Source organism: Orcinus orca, chromosome 9, assembly GCF_937001465.1.
Source record: "Orcinus orca chromosome 9, mOrcOrc1.1, whole genome shotgun sequence".
NCBI classification, from domain to species: domain Eukaryota; kingdom Metazoa; phylum Chordata; class Mammalia; order Artiodactyla; family Delphinidae; genus Orcinus; species Orcinus orca.
Window position 1 is genome coordinate 69,982,762 of NC_064567.1, and position 23,436 is coordinate 70,006,197.

Consider the following 23,436-nt stretch of genomic DNA (forward strand, 5'->3'; position numbering starts at 1 on the left):
GCAAGATAAAAAGGCTTTTTCGAAAAATAAAAGCTGAGAGAATCACTACCTAACCTGCACTTTAAGAAACATTAAAGCATATTTTTCAGGTAAAAAGAAAATGAGGGCTTCCCTGGTGGCGCAGTGGTTGAGAGTCCTTCTGCCGATGCAGGGGACACGGGATTGTGACCCGGTCCGGGAGGATACCACATGACGTGGAGCGTTTGGGCCTGTGAGCCATGGCCGCTGAGCCTGCGCGTCCGGAGCCTGTGCTCCGCAATGGGAGAGGCCACAGCAGTGAGAGGCCAGCGTACCGCAAAAAAAAAAAAAAAAGAAAAGAAAAAATGATACTAGATGGAAATCTGGATCCACACAAAGGAGTAAAGAATGCCAGAAATAGTAAATATGCTGGTAAATAAAAAGCTCTTATTTCTCAGTTGTTTAAAAAGCTCTTATTTCTCATTTGTTAATTTCTTTAGAAGATAATTAACTAAAGCAAAAACATTATAAGGATATACATAGAAATAAAATTTATGACAACAAAAGCATCAAGAATGGGAGAGAGAAATGAAAATATACTGCTGTGAGATTTATAAATTATATGCAGAGTGATATAACATTATTTGAAAGTTGGTTGTGATAAATTAAAAATGCATATTATAACTCGTAGAGTAACTTCTAAAAATATAAAACAGGAATAGCTAATAAGCCAATAGTGAAGATAAAACTGAATCCAGAAAAATACTCAATCCAAAAGAAGGCAGAAAAGAGGGGGAAAGAACAGATGGTACAAATAAAAACAAATAGCAAAATGGAATATTTAAAACTAATTCATATTGTTATTTGCATTAAATGTAAATAATCTAAACACTAATTAAATGGCAGAGATTATCAGACTAGATAAGAAATTATATGGTACCAAGAAATTCCTTAAAAATATAAAGATACAGATAGTGGGAAATAAAAGAAGGGAAATAGAGCTACCACACAAAAGCTACTCATAAGAAATCTGGAATCTATATAAATATTAGAATGGCTGTCAGTGGCTCCATTAGCTAAGCATTACCAAGATGTCTGCCTCATTCTGTTTTACTAGTTCAACTTTGCAGGCTCACCTTCTTCTACTCACACCACAAATAGTAGCCAGCCTGGCCCAGCCTTAAAACGTCCACCCTGAACTTCCTAACCCCTAGTCAATTTTACTTTGAACCAGACCTCACGCCACTGCAGGGTCTTGTTAGGCCATTCTGCCTTGTCAGGGCCACATGCCTTCTTGGTTAAAAAGAGAACTAGCCCCACATTAAGTCAAACTCTCCATCTGTTCCCAACCATCCTTACTTCTCTAGCCCCAGGTATGGAGTTCTAGGTCAAAATCCATGTGGCTTTATCCTAGGTAGCACTGAAGTACTGCCATACTCTCTAGAAACACGCTACAGCAGGAATTAGTTTCTGCTTCCACCCCTACGGAAACAAATGAGAGACATGTGGAAAGACAGAAGGGCTCTATCCTTTGCCTAGCACTGCTCAAATTCTAACGAAGCTATTTCTACCAAGGTGCCCACATTGGTAACCCTATTTTACTTGTATCTGTATAGCACATTGCATGTTTCAGAAGAGTTTTAGCTACTTCATCATTTCTAGTGTCCTCCTCAGACTAAGAGTGTAGAGGCAGATTGCCAGGGTTTAAACACAGGGTCTATCATGTATTAGCTTTGTAAACTTTGGCTACTTACTTAAACTCTTTAGGTTTTAACTACTTGTACGGTAGTAGGTGGGCAGACTTTCAATTAAAAGTCAAAAAATGAAACCCAGAGGTATTATACAGGGTGCCTGAAGCTACCTACAGAATAATAGATCATGGATTACAATGCCAAGATTTTCTACGTATTTTGTTACCACTTCTCACCACCCCCATCACTACTTCTCTAGCATCATCTCTTGCCAAGGTTGTTAGTTTTTGAAATGGCTGGCAATGATTCCCACCTCTTGATATTCACACCCTTGTGCAATCTCTTCCCCTTCAGTGTGTGCTGGACTTAATGTCTTATTTCTGACAAATATGACAAAACTAATGGGATATCACTTTAGAGTTTAGGTTTTAAAATACTTTGACTTCCAAATGAATCTCTCTCTCTCTCTCTCTCTCCCCACCCCACCCTCTGTCTCTCCTTACCCATTTGTTGCTCTCCTGAAGTAAGCTGCCATGTTCCTTTAAGCTCTCCTATGAAGACGATAGTATGGCAAGGAACCGAGGGTGTCTTTGACCAATATCTAGGGATCAGTCCAACAATACACAAAGAACTGACTTCCATATGAGTGAGCTTGGAAGCGAATCCTCCCCTAATCAAGCCTTGAGCTGACACCTTGACTGCATCTTTATGAGATACCTTGAGTTAGAGGACCCAGATAGGCCATGCCTAAATTCTTGACTCACAGAAACTGTGAAATAATAAATGTTTGTCATTTTAAACTAGCAAGTTTGGGGGTAACTTGTTATGCAGAAATAGATAACTAAGACACCTAGATGACGGCAACAGCCTTCTAATTGGTCTCCTTACTTCTACCGTTGATCATCCAGAGAAGAGTCTAGCTTCTCCTTATAAGCAAGTCTGATCAAGTTATCCCTCAGCTCAAAATCCTGCAATGGCTCCCTTTTCTTTTAGAGTCAAAGTCCTCATGTGACCTAAAAGATCCTAAGCTCCACTCTGCTCTGACCTCAGATCCTACTACGCTTTCACTTGCACACCAGCCCCCCAGGCTTCTTGGCTGCTCTCACACGTGCTGAGTGTGGTCGCACAGGGCCTTCTCATTGGCTACTGCCTTTCCCTGAAATGTTCATCCACCTCCCCCACCCGACCTAGATACCCACACGACTAACTCCCTTGCCTCCTTTAAATATCTGATCAAAAATCACCTTCTCAGGGAGGCCTAATCTGACCATCCTACCGTAAATTGCCGTGTACCTCCCACCCCTCACTCCTAATTTCTCTTGCCCCATAATATCTTCTTTTATTCTTAACACTCATCTTCTAACTTAGTGCAGATTTTACTTATTTATTATGTCTATTGTTTATTGGCTTTTTCCTCCACAAAATGTAGACTCCAAGAGAGAAATCTTTTTTTTTCTGTTTTTTTAGCAGAGGACTAATGAACTACCCTGCATTCAGTAATAATCTAGAAAGTTTATTCCTGTACAAAGATCACTATAGTTTTCTTTGAGCATGTAAAAATAGTTACCATGGACTCAAGTCAGATGCACTACTCTTTATAATTACTCTTTATTTAACATCACAGTTTTCAAGACTTTTGAAGCACTAATGAGATTTTATAGTGCCGAAGTCTACAGAGTCTATGGTGACCGTGCGAGCAGAAGTAAACCATCTCTGCTATAATTCCCTCTCCAAGGGGCTTTTATCACCACACCAGAACTTTAGAATTAAAAGGATAAAGATCGCTTAAAAACTAAAACCACTGATATAAACTAAAAGTTTGAATGACATGTCCTTATTAGATGTATTAAACAAAATAAAAGCTCACACTCACCTATGAGAATATATGATAAGAAAAAAAGATATTTGGCTGCCAGATGAATTTTGTACTGTTACATACTTGCCTTGCTGTGTGGACGTATGGAATAGTCCCAAAGCAACCTTTATGTTTATCAGAAACTTGATTGTGAAGCAGTAATTTCTTTGTCCAGTTTTTATGGGCTTATATCAAACCTTGATTCTAAAACCAATTTCCCTGGTAACAGAAGCAGGATTCAGCTTGTCAGGTACCCACAAATAAAGGCCTCTTTCATTCTTACTTCCTTCTAAGTTGAAAGGCCCTCCCTCATCTGTGGTGAGCAACCTGATTCCCAAGGCAGCCTTTGTGTCCAAGTAGGAGTGCAGTATGTTACTTCCAAGTAGGTGAAGGGCAACGACCCCCCCACTATGTGTGTTAATAGGCTGCAAAGCTTAACAGTCCCAACTGAAGCGACACCTTTGCATTTTGATACTTGAAACCTGACTGCCATGTATCTGTACCTCCATCCCTGCCCTTTCCCTCCCAACTAGGTACACAAGGCTGCAAACACCACACCACACACACACACACACACACACACACACACACACACACACACACAGAAGTAACGTGCTTTTCCAAAGCTGCTGTTAGACTCGCTTACATCTCAACAGCTGTGTGGCAATAAGAGAGAGCAGGGGAAATTGAATGTTTTATACCTAACTGTTTTTAAGGCTAATGCAAATGCTTTCTGGGCTCAGCCACAATAATCCCTCCCCCTCCCCCTCCCCCTCCCCTCTCCTCCCCTCCCCCTCCCCCTCTCTCACACACATACATATACACACACACACACACACACACACACACACACACAGGAGAAAATGAAGGCTTGTCCCCAGAGAGAGCTGTTTATGAGTGACATCAAATGAATACAATATGAGTCAATGGAGGCCACACATTTTTTTGGGTTAAACAACTTGTAAGGCCCTGGGATGAGATCCAGGACACTGATCTGGGGACATGCGGGCCCTGCCGACATCACTAACTCAGCTGCACATGAGAGGAATGTAGTTACCTGGATGTACAAGCAGATCTGCCTTGAGAAGCTTCCCCAGAGCAGCCCCCGGTCCCCAGAAACCCATACGTAGGTGAGGGAAGGGTGGACAGAAGATGAAGAAGGGGAAGCACAGGTGTGAGGGATGGGGGCAGCCTGCATATTATCCTTGAAAACAACAAATCACACCTAATTGCTTGAGAAGAAGCCGGTCCCAGTAGCTCGCCTCAGCCCCATCTCAGTCTTCGATGGCCACTGCCCCTCCTCGAGGCAGGGACATCACATTTCAGGCTGATCACTCATCTATTCAGAAAGTATTTATTGAGAGCTTAGTATGTGTGGGGGTGGAGGCACAGTAGGAAAGCAGGCAGTCGAGGTTCCTGCCCCCATGAAGCCGTAGGTGCAAATGCTGGAGCCACTCAGCCTGGGTTCGAATCATGACTCTCCCACTTAGCAACGGTGTGAGTTTGGGGAAAGATTTGCTTGATTTTTCTAAGCTTCAGTTTTCTCCTTGATAAAATAGGGATTAAAATATTACTTATCACCAAAGGCTATTGTGAGGATAAGTGACATAAACTTCAAGTGCTTTAGAACATTGTCAGGCATGTGCGGTCAGTGTTAGCTATTGTCACCTATTACTGTCATTGTGGTCACCAGCCTAGGGGCTGGGTGTACAGAAGAAGACAAAGCACATGGTCTGTGCCATTATGACACTTACACTCCACTGGAGGTGACAGACAACAAAGAATCAAGGAAATATACAGTAGGTCAGCAATATGGATAAACATAAAGGAATAAAGAAAAATAAGGAAATGAAATGAAGTGACACTGGGCAAAAGGAAGGGAAACATGATTAGTACAAAGCACCTCCTCTTCTCTAACACACCAGACCTCCAACCTCCAACCACTGAACAGAATCACCGGGCTCTGCCTTCTTTTTTCACGCAGAAGAAAATAACCCCCTTGGAAGCCATCCTACAGATTCCTGAGAGTTGACAGTATTGTCCTATTTATTTCCTCTTAGAAGATTACCATTATTGTGCCACTCAGCAACTATAACTGTCAATCTACTTGGTATCCAAGCAATTTCAAGACACTCCAGTTTAAGAAGTACTACATGGCACGTGTAGTCGGGCACAGTTTTTTTCTTTTGACTCCATTCATGATAAAAGGCCTGAAAACATGAGCACCAGCCAATGTCACATCCACCCCGTAGCCACACACCCTTGAAAAGACACGATACCATAATGCTGCCCTGACTTTGCAAGAAACAGCAGGCAAAGCGGCTTCCAGTTGACGAGGAAAACCAACATACATGGTACATCTCATTGTTCTTACCAATATAATCCCCAGAGAGTACCTTTAAGTGGCCTCTAAAATGGTATTAATTATTAAATGGAAGCCTCAGGGGCAAGGAGAACCTTCCAATTACATTTTTATTTACCCTCCTCACCTGCTGTTTGCTCAGGGTTTATTTAAAGTCATAATCACGTCTCCTGTGATGGAGGATTTGGGCTGCTTTGTGGTCACATGTGGAAAATATTATACATCCACATCAAATGTGCATGTGGTCTCCCTTAGTAGAAACCGATGTCATGTCCCTTGAATTAGACCATGTTGCCCCTGTGCGCATGTAAGACTGAAGTCCATGGGGAGTCCTCAAGAAAAAATAATTCCTTAAATGATCCACAAGGAGCAAAGTTACTTAGACCTTAAATAGCGCTTTGTAATCATTGCTCACCACCAAAACACAAACAAAAGAACAAAAACTTAGAGAGTAAAAGAATAAAAACATGCACTGATTTGCAATATTATTTTGGTCCAAAAGTTTGTTGTGCTTTATCCACGCAAGAACAACGAGGAGATTCCTCAACACCTGTTAAACACTGATAATCCCAAAGCTCCCTTTGTGTCTACTGGAGAGGAGAAAAAGGGGTTTGTCCCTAGACTCGGGGCAGGTTTCAGGGGCCTGTGACCAGTGTGGTCGCACAGGGTCTCTGGCTCAAAAGGTCCCAGAATTGGTATTTAATGCTTTTTAGTCACCATCTTGAATTTCCTCATAAGCTGAGCTTTAATTTTCCACAGGTAATTTAGAGCCTCAGCTCACACAGAGTCCTGCCTCCTGCACCTCCCCACGGTTCCCGGATGGGCTCTCAGTCAGCTGCCCGACCCCTGACAGCCTAGACCCCATCCCTTTCCCCTTCTCCTTGCACCATCGGTCCACTGCGGCCCTCATACGCGGGCCACTGGGTCAAGTCCACAGAGCAGGGCTCGCATTCCACCACTGTGCTCCTCCCCCCAGGAGATGCCTGGGCGCTGGGAGGTCAGGGTCGGGCACACCCAAAGGCCCCAACTCCTCCGTCCACCGCCGCCCCAGCACACACACGTGGCTGGCAGCGCCACCGTGCACTGAGCAGGTGACTGCGAGGGCCAGCCTCTAGCCCACCGGGATCCAGCTCCTGCGTGCGCCCCAGGGCACAAGCTGCAATGCAGTACGCTTGGCGGTCTCCATTTCTGACACGGCGGATGTCCCCACAGAAGGCATAAATATTCCGTCTCTTCCAGGACCTCACTGTTCCCCTTCACCAACCCCTGACTTAAAAACTCCATTGCGGGCTTCCCTGGTGGCGCAGTGGTTTAGAGTCCGCCTGCCGATGCAGGGGACACGGGTTCGAGCCCTGGTCTGGGAGGATCCCACATGCCGCAGAGCAACTGGGCCCGTGAGCCATGGCCGCTGAGACTGCGCGTCCGGAGCCTGTGCTCCACAACGGGAGAGGCCACAACAGTGAGAGGACCCCGCTCGCTGGCAACTAGAGAAAGCCCACGCACAGAAACGAAGACCAAACACGGCCAAAAATAAATAAATAAATAAAATTTTTTTAAAAAAAAAACAAAAACCCATTGCTATCACGAGCACGTGCCCGTCTCCTGTGGAGTCTGGTAACTGAATTCAGCCATAATGCAGCTGGGACTTAGGAAGCACCAAAGGGTATAGTTACCTCCATCTATGTCGCTTGAGAGAATTGTTGGCACAGGTGAAATACTGATGCATCTCAAGTGCATATATATTAATGCATCTGAGCCTAGTCAGGGTCAAGGTCGGTCAGTCAGTCAGGGGTCAACTCCAAGCCCTTCGCAATCCTCCCCCTCATACCACAGCCAGGAGAACCACAAGCTACTTATGTGTTTCCAATGATCACAACCGGGTTCAGGTGAAATCCAGCCACAGAGAATTCTAAATATTCATCACTTTTCAGTTAAATGTAAGAACACCAAATCAACAAGGGAGTAGCAGTGATCAGATCAGGAGAAAATATCATCTCTTAAAGAGAAGCTGGTTCCTATTTCTCAAAGCTTAATGTTCAGACATCTACTGTACTGTATCTGGAGTAGGGGGGCCCAGGAAAGGATGTTTATTAAAAATGCAGATTCCTGGCCTCCACCACAGACCCACTGGATCTTAAAGTCTCAGGGGAGCTCACTGAATCTGCATCTGTTCAGGCTTCCTAGTTGCTTTTCACGCCATTGTGTGTGGGTCATTTTCATCATGAGCTTTCTATCACTGGAACAGCAATTCTCAAAAATTCAGTATTTATAGGAGTCGACTGGAATTCCTATTAAAAATCCAGATTCCTTGAGCACCAAGCCCCTCAGAGATCCTAACTGAGTAGGTCTGGAATCTCCGTCGTAACAAGCAGCTCTCCCCACCCCCATGCCATCCCATCGCCCACATTTCTGATGCAGGTCTCAGAACACACCTTGAAAAATACTAACATTTAAAAAATCCCCCAATTCTTAGTTTTCTATGATTTTAGCACAGCTACAATTAAACTTCAAATCTTTTGATATCCAACTAATGTTATTTCAACACCTTTTATATGCTAGAGCCAAGGATGGGAAGATGGATTGGTCCTTTTCTAAAGATCGGAGCTCAGGAAGGAAAAACTGCCAAGTAGGCCACAGCTGCCACACACTTTAAATGTGTAAACCCATAAAATGTTGAATTACATTATTGTTTATATACCATGAATTACAAGAGAGTAGAATCCAAGTTCTTACAGTAACAGTAGCTTCCATGTATTGAGTTCCCACTGTAGGCTAGGTGCTGAGGTAACAGTAACTACCCAACGATTTATACAGTAACTACCCAACGATTTATACATTTTTTGAGTTTACAATGTATCTTCAATTATAATGTTTTAGCTGATCTTTATTGCAACAGTAAAAGAAAAAATTATTTTTATTTCTATCTTGCTGAGGAGAAAACAGTTCTTAAAGAGCATGCCTATGAAACATCAAACTTGAAACCAAGACTCTATGAAATTGATGGAATTCCCATGACACCATGTATAATCAATCAGCTAATTTATGCTTGGTTGAAAACAAACAAAATGATCCCATAATCTTTGTGGTTTATAACAACAAAGGTTTACTTCCTGCTCACATTAGTGTCTACTGCAGATGTCTTTCAGTTTCAACTGTCCATACCTTCTCATTCCAGGGCAGCCCTTAAACTGGGAGGTGAGTGCTGCTGTCGTGGCAAAAGGAGAAAAGCAACGGTGGATCACGCAACAGCTCACAAAGCTCCCACTTGGAAGTGACATATGTCACTTCTTGCTATTTAAATGGACAAAGCAAGTCACATGGCCAGGCTGCTGTTCAGGTGCTACTGAGAAGCGATACTTCTTTCCTGAGTGAATGGATCTGACATCGCTAAGCACTTCTGCCACTGAAATTCTGAGTCTGAAGTAGCGTCCTTCTCTGATGTCAGCAGGAACACTAGCTCTCAGTTTCCATGGCATTCAGACGTGGGTTATCGAGAATATGGGATGAGAGACAAGGAGAAGTGTTTCTCTAGAGACAGTGTTAATCACAAGAAAATCTGTTCGGATTTGCAGGTTGCTCTCTGCCTGAGACAAAGGTACTCACAGGCTCTTTGTATTTGTCTGCGTAGTTTGCATTTGTGTGTGTATTTGTGGGGTCCAGCCTCAGAGTAGTATTACTAACCCAAGCACTGATTATTGCATAAATCAGCACCTTTCAACATCTAAACTCTGTGGGCAGTCAGTCATGAAGTAATTCATTACTAATGACAAAATACCAGAGTTTTTAAAAAACTGGCATTTTAAAATAAATGTGAATAAATTTAAGGATATTCTTTAACTACTAGCAGGCTTGTTCACTTGCATTCTGTTTTTGTGAACAGGAGAGAGGGGAATGGGGTTACAGCTACTTCCTAAAGAATTCTTTGACCATGATTACACACATGGATGTGCATCCCATCTGTGAACTTCAATTTACATGTGTTGAGGCAGAAAAAACAGGTGGAGGGCCACTTATCTAAACCACGGCCACATTTATCACTTCTATATCATCACATATTTCCATGTGTGTTCTCACTAGCCAAACAGTAAGCGTCCCAAGAACAAGAACCACATTTCCCCCTTTTCATCCTGAGCGAGTGAGGAAAGAGAGGACTTTTATTTTCTCTTAGAAAGCAGATGAGCCTCTGAAACCCTCCTCAAAACAGAAACCTGATGTATCTGTTATCATTTTTCCCTTTGAAGTCAATAGGAATTAAACCTCCAAGATACACGGTACAAAGCACGGAATTATCAGTATTCCAAGCTCGTACAGAAACAACCAAGCTCCAGACGGCTTTGCCCGGGAACAAAAAGGAGATAAATGATTCAAATACAGACTCTATTTCATCATGACACAGTCTTCTATTTTATTTTTACATTTATTTATACGCTGGCTGACTGACTGCATGAAAGAGTTGAGTCAGATAAAGCCCTGCCTTTAAGTAGATAGGAGCTTCTATGCTAATTCTTCCTAAAGGCTCGGCCAACAGTGGCACATCTAATAAATGAAAATGTATGAATAATAGAAAAATAATTTTAATTTCCAGGGAAAAAAAGCTCTTTGATTTTCTCAAGGGAATCAATTTCACACACATCCTTTAAAGTGGGATCAATGCCTGAAATTTATTTGGAAAGGCAGAGTGTTTAGGTTTCCTGGGAGGAAACTGATTTTTTCACTTAAGAAAGACTTCCACTTGAGAGAAGAAAAGAACATTCGTGCATTATTGGGTGTAATCATAGTGAGGTGACACTTTCCTATTAATTTGTATCAGGAAATGCCCCTTCTCCTTTAAACTATATCTTCCTGTCTCCTCTCTCTGGGGTTTGGCTGTAGCTAAAGTTAAACCCCAATTTATACCAGTCCTTTAAAAAAAAAAAATCTGTACGACCCTTTCCATAACTAGTTTGATATGCACAAAACTGCTAGTTAATTAACCTCTCTCTCCCTCCAGCCAAACCTTTCACTGTGAACTTGGAGCCAAGGTTAAAGTCATGTGCGTCAGTCCCAGGCAGCGGGACAGAGAAAGTCACAACCACAGTGTGGAGGTAGGAGGCTTTGGGAAGCTAACACGCGCTGTAGGTGAAGACCATGCCGTCATACAAGCTGTTTTCAGTGACAAGTACTTTGCATACATGACACTGTTTAATCCTCTCAGCCAGCCTGGCAGGCAAGATTATTGCCCCCATTTTAGAGTTGAGGAAACTGAGGCCTAGAGAGTTTGGATAACTTGCTTGCCCGAGTGTGTGCACATTTTTTGAGGCTAGATCTGTTAGAATTCAAATCCCCTATTTTTAACCACTCATTTTGTCCAAGGGGCTATGAGGAGGATATCTTTGAAAGGATAAACAAGAGATTGATAATAGAAGTTCCCTGAGGATTGGGAAGCAGGGAACTGGGGGGTCTGAGGATAGAGGAGAAGAGACAGACTTTTCATTGTCTGCCCCTTTGCACATTTTGAATTTTTTTTTTTACCGTGTACAGTTGGTCCTCATTATTCATAGATTTCATACCTGTGAATTTGCCTACTGGCTAAAATTTATCTATAACACCAAAATCAATACTTGCATGCGTTAATGGTCATTTGTAGACACGTGTCCAGTGTCAAAATATTTTGTTCACTGGAAGGAGCACGTTCCCAGCTGAGGTGGAACAGGGCCTATGCTCTGCTTCTGGTTTCAGCTCAGCGATGAGTCGCTGAGCATGGAGCCAGCCGTAGAGAAGCTGAGAATTTAGGAATCCAACATGAAGGAGTCATGCTAGACCAGAGGCTCCTTTGTTTATGTAAATTTTTCTGGGGATAGAGTCAGATCTGAAATCAAATTCTGAAAGGATTCCATGACCCCAAAAAAAGTTAAGAATTTTACCAATAAAATGTACAAATACTTTTTTTTAAAACTTCCATCATCAGTCTTAGCAGTTCTCTTTTTCAAAAAAATTTCTGAAAAGAAACAAAGACTACCCTTGTCAACCTCCAGCTGTACGGTGTGTAATAGACAATGACCCCAGCTGCTCTGAAATCCATTGTCACGTGTGCCATGAGGTCATGCTTCCCGCTGGCCGCTTTGTGTGGGGCAGGGATACCGAGGTAGGCCTGTTCCTGGGAGACAGGGGACTTCTCAGATGGTCTCTCGGAACCTTCCTTAGGCTGGACTATGTCTAGGGCACTTCCACCTAACCTTACCTCCCATTTCTTGTCTCTCTGCATTAACGTCGCATCCCAGCCTGGTGGCCTCATCCAGCTCCATCCATTCCCTCTCCCAAGGCGGTTCCCTAATAAAACTCCTTGCATGTTTAATCCCAGCCTGGTGTCTGCTTCTCAAACGAGCAGGACTAACCAAAGAAGCTAATGTCTAAAGTTTCGCAAAAGTTACCAAGTTATGGCCCAAAAACTGGGAAGCTGCGCTCTGTGCTCTGTAGTCAGCTTGACTCACTCACTGCCCACAGGACACACTCTGCTTCCAAGACTGAAAGCCACCAAGGTTTAGATTCAAGTCTTGAACAAATTACAGGTTACTGTACGTTACACATTACATGCATAATTAAAAGCCTTTAAAGATCACACGTAAAAGAATTTAAATCCACAAATGCCATGAATCTATTCCACTGAGAATCTGGATACCTCAAAACCATGAATTAGTCTAATAGGTCCAGGTGTCAGTCAGCCTCTGAGTCATTCCACACGCACTTCCTCCACCTGGATGCACCTCCCTGTGATTTCTACCTAGTGGATTTCCACCTGTTCTTCAAAATGCAACTCAAAGTTTACCCCATGTAAGAAACCCTGCCTGATTTCCCCTGGCCAGATCACCTCCCTGTACTGTTTCTTTAAGGATTTGTACCTGACTTTATCGAAATACCCATCAATTAAGCTTTTTTATTTCAGGTGCTGGTAATTAATGACTGACCCAAAGTGCCTGAAACAAACAGACTGCTAGCATGATTACCTCACAGAACAGGATGCCAGAGAAAGTCGGTGGTGCCGTTGATTCCGTCGCTCCACAGTGTCATTCAGAACTTACTCCTGTTCCATCCGTCCACTCGATCATCCTCAGTGAGTTAGGAATACTGTCCCTCAAGCTCTAACCACTATCACCTCAAAAACCTACCCAAAGTTGGGAAGGGAAGAGGAAGCACTCTACATACTGGCCTCTCATTTTTGACTAACGAGAAACCCCTTTCCAGGTCCGCCCTTTTATCTCATTGGCCAGAAAGGGTCACGTGGCCATTCCAACCAATCACAGCAAAGAGAAATAGGATTACATGATTGGCTTAAAACAATAATGATTTATCCCTTGAATGGAGCCCACCTTCTCTGAGCAGCTTGCCGCCTCATGCCTAATTTCTTTTTTGAAATCAAGGTCCTGTTAGCCAGGAAGCTGGAAAGAGTGTCTCTTGAGCAGAGAACCAGCAATGTCTGGCGCACCCCCGACTCAGAGTTCCCGGTTGACCTGCCTCTGTCTGCCACTGCACGCTGTGGAGTCTTGTCTCCCGTCCGAAACTGGCCCACAGTAGCATTCAATAAAAGTTTGCCGAATACTGGAAACATTTATTTGTTTGTTGAAAAATAAATGCAGCACACATGAAAAACTGTAGGAATGCTAAAAAAAAAAAAAGTGGCTTGCAAAATAAAATACTAGATAAATTTTCCAACGCCTCCCCTAAAAGATTAATAGGAATGCTATCACAATTGTAGACAGGAATAGACTGGGGCTCAAGAATATAAATAACCAAGCTGAAACGACAACATGAACATTCTGACTCAGTTTCCGTCGTCAAAATCACAGACCCCTGAGCTCTCTGACTCACACTCCAAATATGGTTTTGGTGTCCCACACAGGAACACAACTATTTAAATGGGGGCCACAGAATACATGACACACTGGGAGGTGTTACACTAGATAAAAGAAACACGAATAAAATTTCACTGGCGATCACAGAAAATCACAATCAAAACATGGGTTTTGGCGTTACATAGGACGAGCTACTCACCGAAAACCTCTTGCAGTTCTCGGACTTCAGAGGTTATCAACTGACAAATTGAATCGCTCTGTGTTGGTTCCCTGCAACAGTTCTGATCACACTCACCTGGCAGTTTTGTTTACAATTGCATGTTTAGGTCACAGAAAAGATAGGTGTTATGAATTTGGGGGGATGAGGAGTCAGGAAAAGGATACATAAGGACGCCCAAATTCCTAGCGTGAGCAACTAAGTGGATGGCGGATGGAGGAGCAAATCCGGAGAAAATCCTCTGCCTGGAACGCTCTCCCTGAAGAGAAACCATGACTCTCCCGCTTACCTTGCACAAGTCTGGGCTCCGAGCTACCTCCTCCGAGAAGCCTTCCCTGACTCTACCTAAAATGTGAACACCATCATCCTCCATCCCCTTACCCTGCTTCATCCCTTCCCGACATTACACTCTATTGTTTTCTGTCCATCTCCTCCACTAGAATGTAAGTTCCAAGAAGGGAGGAACCGTATCTGTCTTGTTCACTCCGGAGTCTCCAGAGACCAATACATCTGGCACATAGCAGCTGCTTGGTAAACAAGTCCTAAAATACAGAAGAGCCAAGAGGATGACGATAGAGAAAATGTTCTGTGGTTTACACATATATCATGCAATCTCTCTCTCTAATGGAAAATATCTAATGGAAAAACGGCAAGATTGCAGAATCAAGTCATTTCCTTTTGATCGTTAATCATAATTCCACAGAATCAATCATTTCTTTACCTTGAAATTCATATCACTTCTTCTCATTAAAGTTTCCAGCCTATGTATTACTGTATTTTACAAATGTATATCCATCCATAAATATATATAATACACACGTGGCAGAAGCAGCCTAAAACAATTACTCCTAATTCATTTTCAAAGAGGCATTTTAGTTCTAGGTCAGAACTCCCAGGATCCCATATAAAAAGCTCTGGAGAAAAAAAACCCTGGAAAACATTTCTGACTCCACAGGCTTCACAAGGACACCTTTCAGACTGTCTGATTCAGAACTCCCGGGAGCAAAAAGCGATCCAGCACTTGTCCTGATAAAAGCCAAAACCCTTTCTTCAGAATGTAGCAGCCTTATCACATGACCTCAGCTGGCCTGGAGGAGAGCAGGTGGGTGTGACAGTAAAATGCGATACGAAGTTCTCCGAGCCCTAGGGACACTGGGGAGGGACTGGATTTACTTCCAAGCACGCTCATCCCTTTGAGGTGTAGATGGGGGTCGGGCCTGAGAGAATGATTAACGTCCAGAGCAGCTCAGAGCTGAATTCCTCTCCAGCAGAGGGCTTCCCAAGTCTTTGTTTCAGGATGAACTGGTGATGAGAACAAAGGAGAGGAGGGACAAGGTGGTGTCCTTTCAGCCTGTTACTTGCCTTTCGGTTCACAGTGGTGCTCAGGCTTGCTGTACATGACAATCACCTGGCAGCTTTTAAAATGCTGCTGTCGAGGTATGGGGCCCAAATAGCAGTTTAAGCTTCCCAGGTGATTGCAGTGTGCAACCTGACTGAGACCTTTAATGCAACTGTCTAGCCTGAGATGGCCGCTGGGAGGACACTTGCCAGACTCGGGTATCACTGATTCCGCAGAGAGGGCCATGGTCATGGCCGAATGCAGGAACAGTCCCTGACCTTGTCATTAAATCCTGCAAGCTGCTGCAGTTTCACTTTCTGCATGACCCCCAGTCAGCCCGAAAGGGAATTAGCCACTGCAGCTGTGATGCTGCTTAAGGCAAAGGAGCTTTCCCTTATGTTACTCATTCACCCAAATAGAGCACACACTTTTCTGATCCATCCTAAAGAAAGATTTGGGGTTTTGAGAATGCAGTCATTTTTCCATAAAGCCTTATGATTTAAAGGGTGGTCCTCTAGTATTGGCATTTGGGGGAAGCGTGGTGGAAATTCAGACCCACCCTGGACCTGTCTCAAACTATAAATCTTGCTAGATGGCGCAGAACGTATTAAAATATTTTTACTGTATTAAAACATACACAAGAGAGGGAGAAATACTCATAAACTGACGAATTTTGAGAGAGACTTGGGGAAAGAGGGAAAACAAGCATCTCAAAAAGGAGAAAAGTAACATAAACTTTGGTTCATCTGAAATTGACTTTTGTTGTTGTTATTTGTTTTTGTTTTGTTTTGCTTTATGATTACCACCAGGAAGTGGCTAAATCTGGTAAAGGTTTCTTTAAACTTAAAGGAACAAAACTGGGGGAGCAACCAAAATCTTAAGAGCAAATAATTTAAGAATTTCTATAAATCATGTAATTAGTTTAGCGGGTCTAAAGGATTTTCCCTAAGTCACCATCTTCTCAGGCTCAGAATAATACATTTAACTTGAATCATAATTATTGCCTCCGCTTGCTCAACATTTTACCATCTGAAGGTCCTTGAAATCAAATATCCCATCACAATAAAAGTATTATCAAGTCACACAGTCTTAAGGATTATGTTACCACTAGGTGGCAATGTTGACCCAAAAGTGCTAGAAACCTAGGCAAACATCCTCTTTTTAACCATATTTTGCGGTTTATTTAAATTTGTTTTTCAAAGATCAAGACGTCTGGAAAGGTTAGAAATTGCACTACTGTGCAGTGAAGACCAAGAACTGAAACATGTAAATGTAGAAAATCATCAATGAAAGACAACTGGAGGAGAAAGAAAGGGAGCTGCAGGAAGTAACAGACTGTCTGAAACAGCAGGCGGCCCAGGAATTCACGGGATGGACCTGAGAAAGAATTCAGTGAGTCTGGACAACCAGAGAATTCCTGATCGTGGTAATGTCCCCAAGGAGCTCGCTGCCCTGTAGAACTCGATGCTAATATATCTCCTTTGCTTAATAGCTTGAGAGGGCCCAAGGGAAACATATATTGTGAGGTCTGATTGCAGGCAACCACATCATTCATCAGAATTTTCCTGACTTGCCCTGTACCTGATTCCTAGCTATTACCTTCAATGTCTGGCTTTGCCTGTGGGTTCCTGACCTTGCTGTGCTCTAGGACTTAGGACTTCAGCCCTCCCCTAGGAATCCATGCTACTCCCCCTACAGCCTCACCTTGATGTTACCTCCTGGACCTTAGAAGAACTTGACCCTAACTCAGACGATACTTGCATCCCGGTCCAGACCCCACTCCTGCCAAATCTTGTTGCACCTTAAAACTCCCCACACAGTTGCTTTGAGCAAAGAATCATCAATTGTTAGAGCTGGAAGTAATTTAGAGGTGTCATCACATCAATCCCTTTTACTTTTCAAGAGAAATCAAGGGGAGAGGAACAACAATAATAAATACTTAATAAATTTCAGGCAGAAGTGAATTTACTGTCTCCTGGAACAAAAGTCCTGATGCGGGCAGCTCCCAGGGGAGTTGATTCAGTGGCTCAACGACATTATCAGAAGGCAGCTTGCCTCCACTTCCTCTGCTCTGCTGTCCCCAGCGTGTTGCCTAAGAGGTCTTTGTGGTACCAAGAAAGCTGTCTCAACTCCAAGCATCACATCCTCACACACCAATGGCCTAGGCCATTTTCCCCTTGCACATCTCTTACTAAAAATGAAGAAAACTTTCACAGAATCCCACTAGCTGATTTGCCTTCACAATTCATTAACCAGTACTGGGTCACCTGCCCAATCCTCCTTGAGTCTCAGATGAGGGAATGGAAGTATCGTAATGGGTTGTGACAAATCAGAATCTGACTTACCTGGAGGAGGGGCGGGCGCTGGAAAACAATCTTAGGTACTGCCAGGATACAAAAAAGGGGAAATGCATCTTGGGTCAGCCGGCCGGCACTGACAGCTGCACTGGGGCAGTGAAACCAAGCACGAGGATATTGATGTGCTTGAGAAATGGGAGAGATGAGAAAACAGGGACATCCAGCCAACTCAGAGTCAAAGAGCATCCCTTAACATAGGGCATTAGTCCCACCATGACCTTCACTAGTCAGCCGATAGGAAGCTGACGGCCCCTGCTACGTTTCACATCAATTTCTCAGCACCGGCATACATTGCTCAGTTGCATGCAGCATCATTCACTCGTCAAGCTGCTGTGAGCAGAAGTTTCTCACAATGAACCTGATGAGAGTGGAAGGTCAAAGGCAGGCTTCTAACAATTCATCCATTGATTCATGCACTGAGATTGGGCAGGCATAACTGCAGGCTCACTTAACAAGAGTTACACTCCATCATTCGGTAACCCTAAAAGCCCTATTTTATAGCTGAACCAACAAGTGTCAAGAATGAAGAGAAGCCCTCCTAGAACTCCCTCTAAGCCAGTGGTTCTCACACATGGACATGCATCAGAAGCATCTGGAGGGCTGGTTAAAATACAGATCGCTGGATCCATGCCTAGAGTTTCTGATGTAGTGGGACTAGGATGGACCCCCAAATTTGCATTTCTCACAAGCTCCAGGAGATGCTTATGCTGTTGGTCCAGGGATCACACTTTGAGGACTACAGCTCTAGGAAAGTCTGAGAGACTCCAAAACTGTCCTTGGAGCCTAAAGCTACTACAGCCTTGGCTGTAACCATTAATGTAGTTGAAACTTTCTAAATCCCAAAGGCTGCCACAAGGCCTAGCTCACTCACACACAGTTGATTTAACTTTTACATATTTCAAAGGCATTACATTATAGCTGGTGGATCCTAAACCTTGGGTACATTTCTAACTCTCTCTCTCTCTCTCTCTCTCTCTCTCTCTCTCTCTGTCTCACACACGCACACACACACATACACACAATTATTCACTTATTTATTAATTAAAGAAAATATTTACTAAATGCTACTGTATGCCACACACTGTGCTAGGCTTTTCTAGAAGAAATTATTACACATATAGGCCCTTCCCAAAAGGCCTTATATGACATTATAGAAGACCAAGCATGTTCACACATAGTTACGTGGGTAACCACAAAATGCAAGCTTGCAATGAAAGCCATAAAGGAATTACAAAGTGAGATGAAATTTTGGAAGGTGAAGCAGTGTTTTTAACTCAGGAGAATAAAAGAAGGTTTCAAGAAAAGATGTGATAGTTAAGCTGGACCTTTAAAGAAAGGGTAGAATTGGGACACAGGAGACCAGACAAAGGCCACTTCAAAGTGTAAACATGAGTCAACATAAGAAAAAGTGTTGAGTATATAAGGAAGATAAGCAGCTCAATATTACTGGGGTGAAGATGCCTGAAGATAAACTATGTAGGGAAGGTGTTGGAAAGGCTTTTTAACACCAAGATAAGAAAATGAGTGAAAGTTTTAAAACAAGGAATTGAAATACTAAGGAATACTAACCCAGCAATTAATAATATGGGAAAGACACACTGTATGAGGGAAGGACTTGGAGTCAGTCGGGAGCTAGCTACTTTTAAAAAATAATCAAGATATAAGAATAAATAAAAAATTCAACTGAGAATTCCCTTGAGATAGTTAGGAAGTCATTCAATGCATGATACCTATTTTTAGATGAAAAAATTAATACTAAAATATCTATACCTGGCCCATACATGCAAAGAAACCCTAAACTAAAATTTAACTTACTAAAAAAGGCATTTATTCAGGGCCATTATAATAGAAAAGAACAGCATATCAGAAGTTAAAACCTTCTTGAATTTTAGAGGAAATCACGTATTTAATGCTTTTTTTTTTTTTTTTAGCATTAAGTCAAATGAACCGGTTGTGACTTTCTCATGGTGATATCACAGTCAACCAGAAATGCCATTCTGTAAACAGCAGCTTTACACCTATGGGGTTTTTTTTTCAACTAAATTTCCCCAGAGCTTTTTTTTTTTTCTTTTTTTCTTTTTTGCGGTACGCAGGCCTCTCACTGTTGTGGCCTCTCCCGTTGCGGAGCACAGGCTCCGGACGTGCAGGCTCAGTGGCCATGGCTCACGGACCCAGCCGCTCCGCGGCATGTGGGATCTTCCCGGACCGGGGCACGAACCCGTGTCCCCTGCATCGGCAGGCGGACTCTCAACCACTGCGCCACCAGGGAAGCCCGAGTAACTATATTTTTATTTTAATAGTTACATATTTATTTTAACAAGCCTACCGGACCCCTTAGTTCACAGATATTATTTTTTTAAACATATATAATTTTAAACATGAGCCAACCTAAAGAAAACATTAAGTATATAGTGGTATTATAGACCTATTAAATACCAACGATTCCAGACCTGTTTTGTCAGATCTTTGACACCTCTGGGGATATCATATGGCCCTAAAACAAGAGTTGGAGATGGTCATTTTATCTCATGCCAGTATGGGGACCACGTAAAACAGGGATTCCACTTAAGGGCTGTGAAGGGGAAATTACCTTAAAGTTCTTTTAGTATTTTCTTTTTAAGCCTGATTTGATCGAGAAAAAAAAAAATTGCGAAGACCTCTGGGTGTGCAAACGTGTCCTGAAGCCCCTTGAGGTTGATGTTGCTGTTTCTCTTGACGAGGTTACTCCCAGGATAACAAACAAACAAATCAATCAATATAATAAAATAATAAAAGTTGTCATTTTTTTCAGAAGCAAATGCTGCTGTATAACACCAACAGTCCACGGTTGGTGGACTGTTCAGTCCACCAACCATGGAATTCACATGGAATTCACCCCATGAATTCCTGAAAATTAAAACACTTCCCTGGTCCTCATATGACAAGACTCTATGTATTAGTCAGCTTGGGCTGCCATAATAAAATACCACAGACTGGGTGGCTTAAACAGCAGAATTTTTTTCTGACAGTATGGAAGCTGTAAATCCAAAATCAGGATGCTGGCCGTGGTTGGGTTCTAGTGAGGGCTCTGTTCCTCGCTTGCAGAAGACCACCTACTCACCGCATCCTCAAATGGCCTTTCCTCAGTGTGCACGTGAAGAGAGAGATTTCTCTCTCTCCCTCTTCTTATAAGGTCACCAATCCTATAGAATTAGGATCTCACCTTCAACGCCTCATGTGACCTTCATTACCTCTTTAAAGGCCCTGTCTCTTCTACAGTCACATGGGGGTTGGGTCTTCAACATACGAATTTTAGGGGAAACCAATTCAGTCCATAGCACCCAACTTTATAGCCTTGCTGTAATTTCCCAAGGACTCTACCTCCCTCTCAACACACACACGATTCTCCACCATCTGTCCCAATGAATCTGGGAGTCCGTTTTTCCAACTTGCTTTCCATCCACTTGGATAAAGTGAATTTTGATGAAGAGAACTACTGTACTTGGAACCACAGGACTCCAAAGGCTCTCCCAAGAGCTGTAAATCAGCAAGAATTCCAAGCTACTGCAGGTGTGAACTAACTGGCAGTTTTCCCCAACCCTTCTATGTCGTGGCAGCCACAGCGATTCTTGGAACACATTGAGATTCTCCACTTCTATCTGGTTTACAGACAAAACACTCAAACCCAGGAAGATAACCTTGTTGAAAATGGTGGCCACCTCAGCCAGTTCTCAGATGCCCGCACTACCCTGACCCCATAAATTCAATAAATTGAAATCATTTTCCTGATGAAACAAGATAAAGCCACATCTGCCAGCCTTTCACTGCACTCATGATCGGCTCAGCTTTGATGCTAACCTGGGAGCTTCACCCTTTCTCTAATAGTATCTGAAGGCCTAGTCAATTTATTCTCAAGCCTTTTTCAAAACACAGATATTCTCTGCTTACTTATAGGTCATTCAATACTGGCTGAAGGTTTAAGCATTTAATTGTGTTATTTGTGTGGTGTGCTGGATTTTAAAATCAAATAGCTCTGCCCTTTATATCAACGACCTTGAGAAGTACATCAGGAAAAAAAGTAGATTGCTTTTATTTCTAAGTCATACAATACCCAACAAACAGCAGCTTAATCAAAAGTTAATAAATTATCTCATATAAGCCAAGACTGGAGAGAGGCAATACCTGGCATTCTTTGAACAGGCTTCACTGTGTTAGGACTGGTGCCTAAGATTCTCCTGGCCTCTTCTTTGGGGGCCCCAATATTAAATCTGGCCTTAGGTTCTCTTTTGATCACTCAAAGAATATTGGTTGAACACTACTACATTCCAGGATGATGCTAGGCCTTTCTGGGGGAAATACACACAAAGGCCCTGCCAGTAAGGCCTTATAGGACAGCAGAGATGAGCAAACATGCACACACAGAACTTCAGTGAACGATTGCATTGAGAACCAGAAAGAAGATATAGATAATGTGCTGTGGAAATATAGAAGCTGAAATAATCACTTTAGTCAGGAGGACCAGAAAAAGGTTTCAAGGAAAGAGGTAATAGTTGAGATGAGCCCAGAAGTCTGAGTAGGACTGGGACATGGGTTGGGGGTGAGGATAGAGAAAAGGCCACTCCAGAGAGAATAAATGCCATGAGCCAATGAGCATCACGGGAAAAGCATTAGGGACTTTGGGAGGAAAAGCTGCTCGGCATTGCAGGTGTGTGAGTTGCCTGAAGACACAGACATCCTCAAGACGGGAAGAAAAGGGTGATAAAATCTCCCACAGAAGTTTCCATCACCCTCCTACTTGTCTCACAGCCAAACACTGTGTCCCCGGGCCACCCCTGGCCATCAGTGAGGCTGGGAAAGTGACTCTTTAGCATTTCCAGTCTTTACAAAGGAGACAGATGTGAGAGAAAGAAGTGGGCGAGTGTTGGAGATTAGAAGTCAGCGATGTCGATCACAACAAGATACCTCATCTTTCCGGACCTCTGCTTCCTTCTCTGAAGCAGGGAATAATGGTGCCTTCATGGGCCTATTATGAGGATTAAATGAAATGCAAAGCACCTGGGTGTCCCAGCAGCTGACGTATAACAGGGACTACATGTGTTCCTTTTCTCTCCTAGTTTATGTCCCTCCATCATATATAGTTTCTGCTCCGGGTAAATATGGAGCAATGCGACATTTATGATTATAACAGGTTAACTGACAGGCTAACTTATTTTGCTCTCACTACAGAGTGAGTCTTCTCTTTCTTATTCTAAAAGGGTAGTCAAGGTTTTTCTTTCCTTATCTCAGAGGTTTTGTGTTACAGGGATGCATGCAGCATTGTCTGGTATCCCAAAATCCACGTCCCACCACCACCCTACCTCACTCTTACTGGCCTTGGTTATTTATTTATGGAAAACTCAACCCACTCAGAAGCATTATACCAGATAGTCTGAGGAGTAGGGGGGATGAAAGAATGGAGTTGGACTAGAAAACGTGGGCATGTCTGAAGGAGGCATAAGATTTTGATGGTTTTATCTCAAGATTGGGAAGGTGGTGAGGGCTTTGCTGGTCTCTACAGTATACCTTAGTAAGCCTCCTCGTCTTATCTCAGCAAAGCCCATGATAAGGCTTGACCAAAAGGCAGACAAGCTAAGCAACTTAAATGTCCATCAACAGAGGAATAGATAAAGAAAATGTGGTACAAATGTACAATGGAATATTACTCGGCCATCAAGAAGAACAAAAGAATGCCATTTGCAGCAACATGGATGGACTTACAGATTGTCATATGGAGTGAAGTCAGACACAGAAAGACAAATATCATATGATATTGCTTATATGTGGAATCTGAAAAAAAGGTACAACTGGGG

The 23,436-nt window shown here is 42.9% G+C and overlaps 1 long non-coding RNA gene across 1 annotated transcript in view; it reads right to left on the reverse strand.

The window, feature by feature from the left end:
* The window catches only part of LOC125965338 (uncharacterized), a 242,496-nt gene extending 229,229 nt beyond the window's left edge, over window positions 1-13,267 (reverse strand). The window contains exon 1 of the long non-coding RNA XR_007479103.1: window positions 12,850-13,267. This is a non-coding gene — a long non-coding RNA (uncharacterized LOC125965338). The remainder of the gene's footprint in view (window positions 1-12,849) is intronic.
* Between the last annotated feature and the right edge of the window lie 10,169 nt (window positions 13,268-23,436).